Genomic DNA, 15141 nt, shown 5'->3' with positions numbered 1-15141 from the left:
AAATAAAGTTGTGGATCAGGTGGTAATTATCCTTGAGCTCACGGAGTTTAGAGCATCGTAGGGCAATAGATATTAAAAAAATAGCCTAATAACTACTTATAATTGTATTAAGAATTTTGAAGAATAACTTTAAGGCACTATGTAAGTGAACGAGTTGTCAACTGAGTTGTAATTTCCTTGAAGTCAGGGACCACTTCCTATACTTCTTTTGGGTTTCTCTGTAGCTCCTAACATAGATCATAATATAGAGTATTAGATGCTCAATAAATATTTCATTGATTACCATCTCTGTATTTGAGGCTGAAATGATTAATGTCAAATCAAATATTTTTACTTCCTCGCTGAACAAACGTGAAGGCTGTACTGTAATTTTAATCTGTAATTTGTATCTGAAGTCACTGTTTGCAAAACTCATCCAAGTTGTGACCCTTCTCCTAGACCTGTGCTCAGGCCAGAGGCTACGTTTAAATAAGGTCAGCTGAATTCTTGATCTCTGAATCCTGTTGATTGGTTACTGGGTCTCAGTTCATAGCTCTGTTTTTGTTCAGTGGGCCTCCGTAGAGTTTGAAAGCAGTTCTTTGACTTGCCCTTCGTGTAGTTGCCCCTCCCCTACCTGCCGGGTGGCCGCTGCTCCAGCATCCTGCCACAAATCTAACATGGTGGCTCAGGGTGCTCAGGGTGGCCTCAGCAGCTCGACTGTGTTTCAGGATTTACAGTGAAGGTTAAATGGGCTGGTAGGTAATGCTGTTGGAACTCAAGGAGTTTCGTGTTAGTATTATGCCACTGCAGTATGCTTGCTGATGGGGCAGGAGCTTCAATCCACTGGACTGTTAACAACAAAATAGCAAATCAAATCAAGGCCAAAATGTCTTTTAAGGGATTGTCTAACAGACAGGCAGTTTTTGTTTGTTTTTTAAGCAAGTAGCTGTCCATGTACTCTAACATGGTGATAACTTTGAACACTAAGGCATCACTTGTTTTTCCTGGAGTAGCTGATATATTGGTTTGGCCAAAAAGTTTGTTCGGGTTTTTCCATAACATTTTACGGAATATTAACTCAGTCATTTTCAAAATTATTCTTATTCCATAGCAGTGGGTCTATGGTTATGTGCAGAGATCCTTGAATGTGTATTTCAAAGGGACCTAAGAGTAAAAATTGCCTTTTTTATGGTCTCACAGAACATGTTTTTATACCCCTTGAATTTTCATGCATGTCTTTTTCTGCTGCAGTGTAACAAGACGGGTGAGAACAACTTCATCTGTGTATCTTTAGTGTATATCACCTTGCTCTAGGACTGAGAACGTATTCTGTTGGGGGTATAAATAAGTAAGTACATGGCGACTGCTGAATATATGATGCCATTTAAGATGGGATTTTCTCAGAAGACTCAGGAGAACTTTAACAGTGGATCCTAAATTCCTTCACTGAGTATGAAAGTGAAGAAAATTAAGAAAAAAAAAAAAAAAAAGATTAGAGCTACCATCTCACCAAGTGCAAATTCATTACATGAGTAGAGAAAAGTAGTAGGTCATATGTTCCGTTTACTGCTCTGGTATAGAAAACCTTAACCTTAGGAAGTAGAATGTACAATTTTAGAGAACTCTTCTGGGCAGCCAGTAGCTAAAAACATGTTTTAACCTATGGCTCTTTATCAATAGATAATTTGCTCATCAAAAATTTTAAAATTGATTCTCTTGGGTTTTACAGGTAAAGAATCACACTACATGCAAATAATAATGATAATTCTGTCTCTGCTTCTTTTAAATGTATAATTTATTTTATTTTGGTCAGACTTTTAAAACAGTGATAAATAATTGTGCCTTCAGGCACACTTGTCAATGGAAATTCCTCTTGTGTTTTGACAGTAGGTATGACATTGACCATTGGTTGTTGAATCAAGAACTTTTTTTTCTATTTTATTAATATATTTTAAAATTATCAAGAATGAATGTTTAATTTTTTCCAAATGCTAGTTCAGCATCTATTGAGATGGTTGCTTTAATTCCCTTGGTTATTGATGTGATCAGTTACATTAAAGATTTTTTCTTTTATGTATTAAAGAACCATTCTCTCGTTCTTGGAATGTTTCCTAACTGGCCATGACCATGGTGTCTTTTTTTTAATGTTTACATTACATTAAAGGTTTGTACTTGCTAATATTTTATTTATAAATTTTATACTAATCTTTATAAGCTAGATGTGTTTGTAGTTTCTTTTATCTGCTTTGTCAGATTTGTCCATAAGGATTATTTTAGATTGTAAAATTAATTACAATGTGTTTCATTTTTTTCTATACTTTTTAACAGCTTGTCAAAGGAATTATCTGTTACTTCAAAGAATAGAAACATTTTCCCATCAACTGTGTAGGCCATGCATTATTTTTTGAAGGAATGTCTTTACAACTTTTCCCAATTTATTCCATGGTTATCCTTCTTTTACTTTTTCCAAATGAAAACAATTTTGTCATTTTTTGTAGCTTGTAGCCCTTTTTTCTAATTTCATAAAATGTATCTGTGTTTTTTTCCCTCTCATCTCTCTGTTTTTAAACTGTATTTGTCCTAGTTGGTTTATTTTATTGTTCTTTTAAAATAGCTTTTGAACTTATTTATGAATTCCAATTTACCTCAATTTCACTATTTCTTAGTTTTTTGATTTGTATTTTATTCCTCATTTCTGCTGGTTTTCTTGAAGTTTGTTCTGTTTTACTCTTTCTAACTTGAGTTAAGTACTTTGCCCATTTATTTTATTTTTTAGAAATTAATTCTAAAATCTTTGAAGTAACTTTGACTATACAGCAGTATTGTCCAAGTTTTTATATGTAGTGTTCTTATTTTTGTTATTTTCCAAACGGTCTGTAGTTGTAATTTTGGTTTCTTTTTCTATCCAAAGGGTACTTAAGAGTAATTTTCCTCTTCTAATTTCCAAATGGTACTTAAATAAAAAAAATTATTATAAACTACTTTGTGGTGAGAAAATTTAACTTATATAATTCTTGTCTTTTGAATTAAATGAGTTTATTGTTTTTCTTTTTTGCAGCTGAGTAGAATATCTGGTGGTGGGGAGGGTAAAAGGGCATAGTTACTCCTATTTTCACAGAGTAGAATAGAGAAGGTAGAAAGTAACATCAGCCTTGTTCCTTAGTTGTAACTCCTTGGATCTTTGAGTCTGGGAACATATGGGGAGAAATAACAAAGGTCTTCCTACTTGCTTTTGGTGATTTCTGTTCCATGATGTCAAGTTGGAATGTGCTGTGAGTAGAATTCTGTGTAGGTTTATCTTAGTCTAATTTTCTCTGTTTTGTGATCACCTATTACTCTTAAGTTACCAGGTTGACTGTTTGTTTTCTTTTTTAAATCATTTTTATTATTTTTTTAAAAAATTGTTTGAATTTTGGTGTGTTTGTCCAGTGTGTTAGGAATTACTATCTAGAGGCCAATATGAACCCAACCTTCTGTTTCTAACAACTTTGACCTTCTCAAAATTATTGTTAATCTTTTATTTTATTAATCTCAAAACATAGAGAAAGGCAAAAATAAATAGATTAATATCATCCATAATTCAAACATCCTTAGATCACCAAAGTATTAATATTTTGGTGAATAGTTTTCTGTTTTTTCTGTTAATTTTTAATACAGTTGCGCATACCTTAAGCTTTCTACGTCTTTAAACCCTTAAGGAAATTCACTTGAAGGAAAAATATGATCTAGGAAGGGTGGATCTAAATAATTCACCCACTTTCAATAGGAAGGCAAAACTATTTCTTCTCACCAGATGTCTGCAGCAAATCCTGAATCACCACAGAGAGCAGTGAACACAAGGTGGGAGGGGCGTCAAGGAACAGTGAACATGCACACAAACCATCCAAATTAAAACTCACTAATAAGACTAAGGACAGCTGGTATCTGTATAGATAATATTGTATAAGAGGTAAAGCCAGGGATTATGCATGTTATGTCTTTACTGTTGATTATATAGTAAAGATTAATAAAATGCCTAATATTCAAGAAATCCTAGTCTCCTCAACAATTCATGTTAGTAAAGATAAGCCTTTTTGAAAGAAGTGAGCAGTTTGAAGGAAGAATAAAATAACTTGCTCAAAGAATAATCTGAATATATTTTGCATGATTGAGAATCTTGGAAGAATATAGAGATATGAGGAGAAATGCAGAGTCAAGCGTAGGTGTCTGTTTTTACAGAGGCAAAAGGAATATTAGTGTGGAGATGGCAAGCAGAAAATAAAATTCAGCTGGACTAATTGGAAGACTAGTATTTATGCGGTGGGACGCCTGTGTTTGTGGGGGAGAATATGATGCAATTTAGAAAAGATGGAAACATTGTCATTCTTGAAAAAAGTTTTCCTATGAAGATGGATAGAAAGATAAGGATTAATGCTGGATAAAAGAGTGCTTGTTAGGGAAGGTTAGCTACATTATTGCCCCAAATTTACAGTATTACGCAACACCAATTTTGCATCAATGCTTTGGCTGAATGCCAGGAGAACACCCAACAGAAAATCTACTAAATCTACTATGGAGCCAGTAAACAATTGGTTTCTGAAGAAACACATTTTGCAGATACTTTATATTCATAGACATTAGAATTTGCCTCTGTGGTTGGCAGAACTCTTTAAACAGTAATGTGAAACCACTTGCATCTACTAATTGCTTACTTATTCAATTGTCTTTTTTTTTTGACCTGTGCAGTAGCAGGGAATAAAGAGAAGCTGGTAATGACTGCATAATTGCAGACCTATGAAGCTCAGGCTCAGATCTTTGCTGTGCCCCTAATTTACTGGTTGACCTTGGTCAAATTACTCCATCTCTTAGTATCAATTTCCATAGAAATAAAACAAGAGATTTGAATTCTTAGCTCTTTATGTTCCATTTCAATGTTGAAGTTCTGGAATTCTGTGAGTCAGATTCCTGTCAGTGCTGTGTTAGGTGATAATAATTTCAGCCCTTTAAGTCCAAACTCATATATATATGTATGCAGATATCTATTCTTTTACAAAACACCTTTGAAATATTATAATGATAACAAATATTTATTACTTAGTGTTTGCTAGGCACCGTACAAGCATCCTCTAATGCAAAGAGGCATGTAGTATAGTGGTTATGGAGTGAAGTCTGTGAAGTTCAAGCTCTCTCCTCCACCACTTCTAGCCAGGTGGTTTTAGTTAGGTGCTTTTGGAACTTGAACATGCATAGGAATCATCTGTCAATCTTATTGAAAGGTAGATTTTGAATCAGTACCCTGAGGTGGGGCTTGAAATTTGGCATTTCTAACAAGCTCCCAAACGATGCTGATGCTTCTGGTCCTTGGAGCATATTTCTGTGCCTCAGTTTCCTCTTCTACAAAATAAGGATAATAATAGTATTTATGTACCTCATACAGTTGCTCTAGGGATTAAGTGGCTTTTTACTACCAAAGTACTTTAATAGTGCCTGGTAGATAGTAGCACTTAGCAACTGTTGGCTATTATTATCATCAGCCTTCAAATCAGCCCCACAGGATAGGTGCTATTGTTGTTCATTTTCCTAGGGAGAAAACTGAAGGTAGAGAAGTTAAGTGACTTATTCAAGGTCACATTATTAGTCATAGAGCACAGGGCCTTGACTTTAACTGGTAGTTTTTCATGACTTACGTAGGAAGCAGCTGCATAGACTTTTTAATTTTTTTCATAAATGACTGCAAGAACCCAAGTTTTAAGCCAGTGAGTCCCACTGTAGCAAAAAAGTCACCACAGCTTTACTTAATAGCTTTCTTCAGTGTCTATTTATTCTCAGGAATTTCTTTCTGAAGGTTGAAAAGCACGCTTCATTCAACACTTTCAGTCATGCCTTCAGTGGACACAGAGATGATCTACAGTTTCCATTTTCTCGTATTGAAAGTTTCTGCTCCTCTTCAAATCATTTGCTTCTTCACTCTTTTTCAGCATAATTTCTCTATCTTTCCATTTACATTAGCTTTGTCATACCGGGGATGGAAAAAAAGAAATAAATGACTAGGTTCATTACCTAGGTGAGAGTATTTTCAAAATAATACCATAGACTTCCTGTCAAGAGTGTATGTGTTATGAAATGATTTTCCAGGGGTGGTGGCTAGGCTGTACCCTTGTGACCTCTGGGTACCTCTGTGGGAGGCCAGGTCAAGAGGAACTGTCTCGTGACTGACTTGTCAGTGTGAGAAATAAGTTTACAACCTGGGCTTTAGACAAAATTTTGTTAAAGTGTATGGTTTGTACACTTACCATCTGGTAGCTCCTTTCTGAATTCAAAAGAGCTTAAAAGGAGTGTGGATGACAGTCAGCAAACTAAGATGCTAACGGCTACTTGAATCAACCCTGGCTCAATATTTTTGCTCCTTTATGGAAAAAGCAATGACCCAAGACATTTTTAGAGGCACTAATAGAAGAAAAGGGAATTAATGTTTCTCATTCCTAAATATATTAATTGTTTACATATTTAATTGAATTTGGGTTGAAAAGCAAATCAAAAATATTGCATTAAAATATGAAGTTGAAGAAAATACCGTATTTATTCCACTCTTAGAGGTTGTTCCCAGAGATAATTTGATAGGGCTCATTGTCTTTCTGCTCTGGTGCACCAAAGCTATTGCTCCTTTCATCTAATTAGTTTTGTTCTCCAAGTTTTCACCTGAGCAGTTACAAAGTCAGTGTCTGGCAATCAGTAGGTTATAGAAGTTTGGGGATTTGTTATATTTGGAGAGCAAGGATGTGAAAATGCAGCATGTCAGAACTTATTTAAATTAGTTAACAGAAGGGAAATTAGATCTCCCAAAATAGTAGCACTGGGCAGACCATACCAGTAATTTAAGGGGAAGTGACCAAATTTGAGAAGTGAGGACTTGCTATAAATCTCAGCATCTTTATTACAGGTTTCATTTCCTCATATGTTCTTTTTTTTTTTTTTTTAAATTTATTTAATTTTAGTTCGCTTTAATTGTATTTTTAATTTTATTTATTTATTTATTTATTTATTTATTTATTTATTTATTTATGGCTGTGTTGGGTCCTCGTCTCTGCGCGAGGGCTCTCTCCAGTTGTGGCAAGCGGGGGCCACTCCTCATCGCGGTGCGCAGGCCTCTCACCGTCGCGGCCTCTCTTGTTGCGGAGCACAGGCTCCAGACGCGCAGGCTCAGCAATTGTGGCTCATGGGCCCAATCGCTCCGCGGCCTGTGGGATCCTCCCAGACCAGGGCTCGAACTCGTATCCCCTGCATTGGCAGGCAGACTCTCAACCACTGTGCCACCAGGGAAGCCCACCTCATATGTTCTTAAAAAGGCATGTTAAGAATGCATGCTGTTGGTTGTATCTTTGGACTGTAAAGAGTAGTTTTTCATAATTTCTACTCCTGGTACAATACAGTTGCTCACATTTGCTCGTTTATACATCCATCCATTCATTCCATACAGATGTATTGAGATCGTACTGTGAACCAGCCTTGCCGATGGATTGAATATGGAGAGTCTGAGAAAGGGAAAAATCAAAGAGTAACCTTAGGTTTTTGGCTGGATAAATGGAGTAGTAATGGGATAGTCTCTCATTTACTGGGAGACTGGAGAAGGAGATATTTTAGAGGCTGTAGAGTAGGAGTCCCGAGTTGGGTTTTGGGGCTACTAAGAAGTGTCCTGTAGGTGATTGGATATGCATATTTAGAGTGTGAGTGATGAGGGATGGTGATTTGGGAGTCATCATCATATAGACAGAATACAAAGCTATTGGACTAGATTAAGCACCTGGGGAGTAGGTGTAGTCTTAGATAAGAAGGTCTAGACCTGAGATATGGTCACCCCACCACATTCTCTTTAGCAGAGAAGGAGGATTCTATGAAGTAGATGGAAGAGGAGCAGCCTGTGAAGCAGGAGGTAAAGTCTTAAAGTGTGCTGTCCTGGAAGCCAAGAAAAGAAAGTGTTTCATGAGGGACATGATTAACTGTGCTTGATGCTGCTGAGAGTTAGGAGATGGGGACCAAGCATTGACGATTGGGCTTGGTGATGTGAGTGAGCTTGCTGGAATGCTGAGTTAACATCTGATTAGAGGGATTGAGAACCTGAAGACAGCTATCACAGGCATCTCTTTTTAGGAGTTTTTCTATAAATAAGAATAGAAAAATGGACCCGCTGCTGGAGGGAGATTGTGGGGTCAAAGAGGGTATTTTTTTTTTTTTAATTTATTTATTTTTGGCTGCGCTGGGTCTTCGTTGCTGCGCGCGGGCTTTCTCTAGTTGCGGCGAGCAGGGGCTACTCTTTGTGGCAGTGCGCGGGCTTCTCATTGTGGTGGCTTCTGTTGTTTCGGAGCACTGGCTCTAGGCACGCGGGCTTCAGTAGTTGTGGCTCGCGGTCTCTAGGGCGCAGGCTCAGTAGTTGTGGCGCCCGGGCTTAGTTGCTCCACGGCATATGGGATCTTCCTGGACCAGGGCTCGAACCAGTGTCCCCTGCATTGGCAGGCAGGTTCTTAACCACTGCGCCACCAGGGAAGCCCCAAAGAGGGTATTTTTAAGATGGACATATTACAGCATAGTTGTATAGTAAAGAGAAAACTGGTGTTGCAATCAGAAGAAAGAATAATTGTAGAAGCAAAGTCTTTTGAGTAGGGGTAAGGAAATGGAATCAAGATAATTAAAGAAGGGGTTAGGGGCTTCCCTGGTGGTGCAGTGGTTAAGAATCCTCCTGCCAACGCAGGGGACATGGGTTCAAACCCTGGGAAGATCCCACATGCCGCAGAGCAACTAAGCCCGTGTACCACAACTACTGAGCCTGTACTCTAGAGCCTGCAAGCCACAACTACTGAAGCCCACATACCACAACTACTGAAGCCTGCACTCCTAGAGCCCGTGCTCCACAACAAGAGAAGCCACCACAGTGAGAAGCCCGCACGCTGCAACGAAGAGTAGCCCCTGCTCACCGCAACTAGAGAAAGCCTGCACACAGCAGTGAAGACCCAACGCAGCCCAAAATTAATTAATTAATTAAAAAAAAAAAGAAGGGGTTAGCTTTAGATAGGATTAGGAACAGTTCTTCCATGTGACACGAGGGAGGGGAGAGGGTATGGGTACAGATGGAGATAGGCTGGTAAGCTTGGTATAGGAAGGGTATGGAAATTATTTCCTAAATGATTCTATTTTATTGGGAAAATAAGAGGCAAGAATTTCAGCTAAGAGTAAGGATGGAGCTAGTATGGAAATTTGGGGAGAGAAGAGAGATATTAAAAGAGATGTTTGTGGATTGCGAAAGTCAGGAATGTAGAAGGTTGCTGGGCAGTATTTTTGAGATTTGAGGTCATATTTGAAAGACTAGTCAGCATAGTTCTGTGTTTTTCTCTAGCCACATTCAGCTGCTCAGTTGCAGATGTGCAGTAGGTATTGAGTTAGGTTTTAGCAGGTTTTTTTTTTTTTTGCCACACCACATGGCGTGTGGAACTTCCCTGACCAGGGATTGAACCCGTGCCCCCTGCAGTGGAAGTGCAGAGTCTTAACCACTGGGCCACCAGGGAAGTCCAGATTTTAGTAGTTTTAAGCTTTGTCAGATAAGTATGAAGGAAGCCAGCTAGGTGAGGATGTATGCAGGGAGTGATTAAAATGATGGATCTTGGATCTAAATTTGGTAAGCAGTGAAGGAGGGACTTGAGAAGGGTAGGTGGTAGGACCAATGGATTGGATGTCCCAACAGAGCCAAGGGAGTTTTGGAGTGAGTATGAAAGAAAGAGTGAGCTGGAAAGATAGAAGTTAGACTTTAGAGATTGATATGCTGGAAATTGAGATTATGGATCTCAGTAATGACAAAATCTAGGGTATAAACGCTGAAGTGTGTGCTTGAGGTAAGGTTGAGGGCAAGGTCAATTGTCAGGAATAGGTCAAGAACCTGACATGTATTCCATAGTATTAAATGGGTCAGTTATTTGAATATTATGATCACCAGTAACTCACAAGAAATGTGATGGAAGACACAATCCAGGGGTGCAACTTCTCAAGCAATGAGAGGTTATGACTAGGAGGATGGTAGATAATTGATAGGGAGGGATGGCAGCTGCAAAATCGAATTTTATAGTCATAACTTTAAAGGGAGATCAAACAGCATAGTTACGTACATAGTTTACTCTGGCAAATTTGGTTTGTCAGACAGAGATCTACAGTAGGCAGATTGATGGGTTTTATCAGAGTTGGAGCTTTTGCTATATAGTTGTGCTAAAACAAAAAGGGAGAAAGTGAAAGGTATTTCCAAGGCAGTCATTCTAGTTAAGGACTAATGGAAGTCAAACTGGGCAGGAAGAGAGGGAAGACATGAGAAGAGTGATCAAGAGGGAAAGTAGGATGATAGTGGGTTGGAAGCCTCGGTAAATGGAAGCGAAGAATTGCTGCAGAATGTGTACAGAGTGACTGAGCTGAAAGTTTAGAACATGGTGTTCGAAGAGTGGGAAGTTTGAGGCTATTTTGAAGGTGGTACAGTTAATGGTGATGACAAGATAGAATGGGTGACTGGGCTTGGTGGAAACAATCTTTGGACTTGAGGAGGTGGAGGAACTGAGACACCAGAGTGTTGATGCCATTACTGTAATTATTTTCTGACAGGAGTAGGGGCAGAAAGGAACTTGTGTAACAGCTGATAAAAAGTAATCAGTGAGTGATGCAGAGTGACCAGGATTCGTAGATGACAGTAACAAGTAGGGAGAGTGTTAGGCTTGAACTTTAAAAGATCTGAGCTTTTGAGCAGAGAGAGAGAAGAAATGGTTTAGAGGGAGCAATGGGAGCAAGGTGGATAACTACTCCATTTCCAGACTTTGAGGAACGGAAGGGTACGAGAGGAATAAATCTTTCCCTCAGGAGGGCTGTAGAGGAGACTCGTGTCACCACAACACAGCCAGGAGAAGGAGGTGTTCAGAGAAGAATGGAATGAGCTGGCTGGAGCTGAATAAGAAAGTACCGCAAACTGGGTGACTTAGAATAACAGAAATTTATTGTCTCATAGTTTTGAAGGCCAGAAGTCTGAAATCAAGACGTTGACAGGGCCATGTTCCTGCTGAAGCCATCAGGGAAAAATCTGTTCCAGGCCTGTCTCCTAGCTTCTGGTAGTTCCTTGCCTGTGGCAACATAAATCCAACATGACGTTCTCCCTGAGTGTGTGCCTGTTTCCAAATTTCTCCTTTTTATAAGGATACCAGTCATATTGGGTTAGAAGTCCACCCTACTCCAGTATGACTTAATTCTAACTTAACTAATTATGTTTGCGATGACCCTATTTTTTTAACATTTTATTTATTTATTTATTTATTTATTTATTTATTTATTTATTTATTTATTTATTTATTTTAAAGAAATTCACGTTCTTTTATTTATTTATTTATTTATTTATTTATTTATGACTGTGTTGAGTCTTCGTTTCTGTGCGAGGGCTTTCTCTAGTTGCGGCAAGTGGGGACCACTCTTCATCGCGGTGCGCGGGCCTCTCAGCATCGCGGCCTCTCTTGTTGCGGAGCACAGGCCCCAGACGCGCAGGCTCAGTAATTGTGGCTCACGGGCCCAGTTGCTCCGTGGCATGTGGGATCTTCCCAGACCAGGGCTCGAACCCGTGTCCCCTGCATTGGCAGGCAGATTCTCAACCACTGCGCCACCAGGGAAGCCCTACATTTTATTTTTAAATTTTAATTTTGTTTCTTCCAGTTTTATTGAGATATAATTGACATACAGCACTATACAAGTTTAAGGTGTACAGCATAATACTTTGATTTACATGCATCATGAAATGATTACCATAATAAGTCTAGTGAAAATCCATCATCTCATATAGATACAAGATTAAATAAACAGAAAATATATATTTTTTTCCTTTTGATGAGAACTCTTAGGATTTACTCTTAACAATATTCATATATAACGTATGGCAGAGTTAATTATATTTATGTTGTATATTACATTCCTGGTACTTATTTACCTTATAACTGGAAGTTTGTACCTTTTGACTACCTTCATCCAATTACCCTTCCCCCAACCCCTGCCTCTGGTCACCACAAATCAGATCTCTTTTTCTATGAGTTTGTTTGTTCGTTTTTGAAGTATTGATCTGCAACACCATGTTAGCTCCTGGTGCAAAACATAGTGATTCGATATTTCTATACGTTTCAAAGTGATCACCACAATAAGTCTAGTTACCATCTGTCACCATACAAAGGTTTTATGTAATTATTGACTGTATTTCCCACACTGTACATTTCATAACCATGACTCATTTATTTTGTAACTGAAAGTTTGTACCTCTTAATCTCCCTCATCTATTTCTCTCATCTTCCACCCCACCCCCAGAAACCACCTGTTTGTTCTCTGTATCTATGACTCTGTCTCTGTTTTATTGTGTTTGTTCATTTGTTTTGTTTTCTTAGATTCCACATGTAAGTGAAATTATATAGTATTTGTTTTTCTCTGACTTATTTCACTTAGTATAATACTCTCTAGGTTCATCCACATTGCTGCAAAGGCAAGATTTCATTCTCTTTCATGGCTGAGTAATATTCTGAGCATATACTATATACATATATATATACACACACACACACACACATATATATGTGTATATATATGTATACACATATATATGTGTGTGTGTGTGTGTATATATATATATATATATATATATATACACACACACACATGCATACACACCACATCTTCTTTATCCACTCATATATTGATGGGCACTTAGGTTGCTTCCATATCTTACTATTGTGAATAATGCTACAATGAACATAGGGGTGCATATACCTTTTCAAATTAGAGTTTTGTTTTCCTTGGAAAAATATCCAGAAGTGGAATTGCTGGATTGTATGGTAGTTCTATTTTTAATTTTTTGAGGGACCTCCATACTGTTTTCCTAGTGGCTGTACCAATTTATATTCCCACCAACAGGGCACAGGGCTTCCCTTTTCTCCACATCCTTGCCAGTACTTGTTATTTGCTGTGTTTTTGATAATAGCCATTCTGACAAATGTGAGGTGATATCTCATTGTGGTTTTGATTTACATTTTCCTGATGATTAGTGATGTTGAGGATGTTTTCATGTGCCTATTTGTCATCTGTATGTCTTCTTTGGAATAATGTCTATTCAAGTTCTCTGCCCATTTTTAAATTGGATTTTTTAAAAAAATTAAGTTGTATGAGTTCTTTGTGTATTTTACATATTAACCCCTTGTCATATCATTTGCAAATATCTTCTACCATTCAGTAGGCAGTCTTTTCATATGTTGATAGTTTCCTTTCATGTGCAAAAGATTTTGAGTTTAATTAGGTCCCATTTGTTTGTTTTTGCTTTTGTTTCCCTTGCCTGAGGAGAAATATTAAAAAAAAATATTGCTAAGACCAACATCAAAGAGCCTACTGCCTATGGTTTCTTCTAGGAGTTTTATGGTTTCAGGTCTTACACTTAAGTCTTTAATTCATTTTGAATTTATTTTTGTTTATGGTGTGAGAAAGTAGTCCAGTTTGATTCTTTTGCATGTAGCTGTCTAGTTTTCTCAACATCATTAACTGAAGAGTCTGTCCTTTCCCTATTGTGTATTCTTGCCCCTTTTTTTCATAGATTAATTGTCCATATAAGTATGGGTTCATTTCTGGGCTCTCTCTTCTGTTCCATTGATTTATGGGTCTGTTTTTGTGCCAACGCCATACTGTTTTGATGACTGTAGCTTTTTAATATAGTTTAAAATCAGGGCGCATGATGCTTTCAGCTTTGTTCTTCTTTCTCAAGTTCATACTTTCTCAAAGTATGCCCAAATACTTTTTGGCTATTCAGGGTCTGTTGTGTTTCCATACAAATTTTAGAGTTATTTGTTGTAGTTCTGTGAAGAATGCCATTGGAATTTTGATAGGGATTGCACTGAATCTGTAGATTGCCTTGGATAGTATAGTCGTTTTAACACTATTAATTCTTCCAATCCATGAGCACAGTATATCTTTCCATTTGTTTGTGTCATCTTCAATTTCTTTCATCAGTGTGTAATGACCCTACTTTTAAATTAGGTCACACTCTGAGGTACTGAGGATTAGGAGTTACACATAGGAATTTGGGTGGGTTGGGGCACAGTTCAAGCCATAACAAGAGTGTTTGCTGATGACAGATAAGGGGAAGGGGTTTAGAGGTAGAGGATGGTTGGGAAAGTTGTTCAGAGTCATAAATGTACAGAAGGCTTGGGATGATGGATGATGTGGGAGCTCAGGTTTCTGGTTAACAGGTAATAGGGATGTGATGTATGAGAACTGATGGCCAAGCAGGACAATGTGGGGCCATTGGACAGGTGTTCTCTACTGCAGCTCTCAGCAGGATGGTGGCCAAGGGAGGAGAGAAATAGCCCTCAGTATGCTGGCCTCAGGAACAAGAGGAACTCTGAGAATTTTCTTCTCTATTTCTGAGGTGGTGTGGTGGACTTAGGAGGGCCTGTCTCACTTGGAACATGAGGCTGGGAATACTTCTCCTTTCAGGAATTGTGTTGTGATGGCCAAGACAGGAGATACGGAGATGTGTCTTTATCATCTGATGGTGTGGTGATGTGGTACTTATTACTCAGGTGACTTTGTGAAGCTACAAGTATTTTGTCAGCTATAGAGTCCCGTATGATGAATGGTATTATGAAGAAAAATTCTTAACGTGTTTCAGCAATAGCAAAACTTAAATTTCAAGGGGGCATGCTTATTTTTAAAGGGAGGAACTTTTACTGCATGTGAGAACGTAGAATTCTTTAACCTGTTCTTTATGATATGATGCTGCTAAGTGAGCTTTCTGTGTTCATCAAGACATGATGGGACCTCTATCAGCATGATCCTCACAAATTTGTCAAATAGAAGAAGTTTGGTTTGGGTGTCCATCTGTTGTTTCCTTCTATACAGGTATTCTTATTCCATCTGCATATACTTTCTTTTCCTTCCACTCTCCGGGGACTCTTTACTTGCCTGATTTACTCTTTTTGATTCTCCATTCTCTTCATGAGCTGCCTCAGTGATATTTTAGAAAAATACTTTTATTTAATTGATATTTAAAAAATGAAAAGGAAGAACACGAGCTACAGTTTTTTTTAACTGTCACCTATGATATTAGAGGCTTTCACATTGTTACTTCCTAATTTCAAGTACTTTTCA

Source organism: Eschrichtius robustus, chromosome 2, assembly GCF_028021215.1.
Source record: "Eschrichtius robustus isolate mEscRob2 chromosome 2, mEscRob2.pri, whole genome shotgun sequence".
Lineage (NCBI taxonomy): Eukaryota > Metazoa > Chordata > Mammalia > Artiodactyla > Eschrichtiidae > Eschrichtius > Eschrichtius robustus.
Note: the sequence above shows the minus strand (reverse complement) of the source record.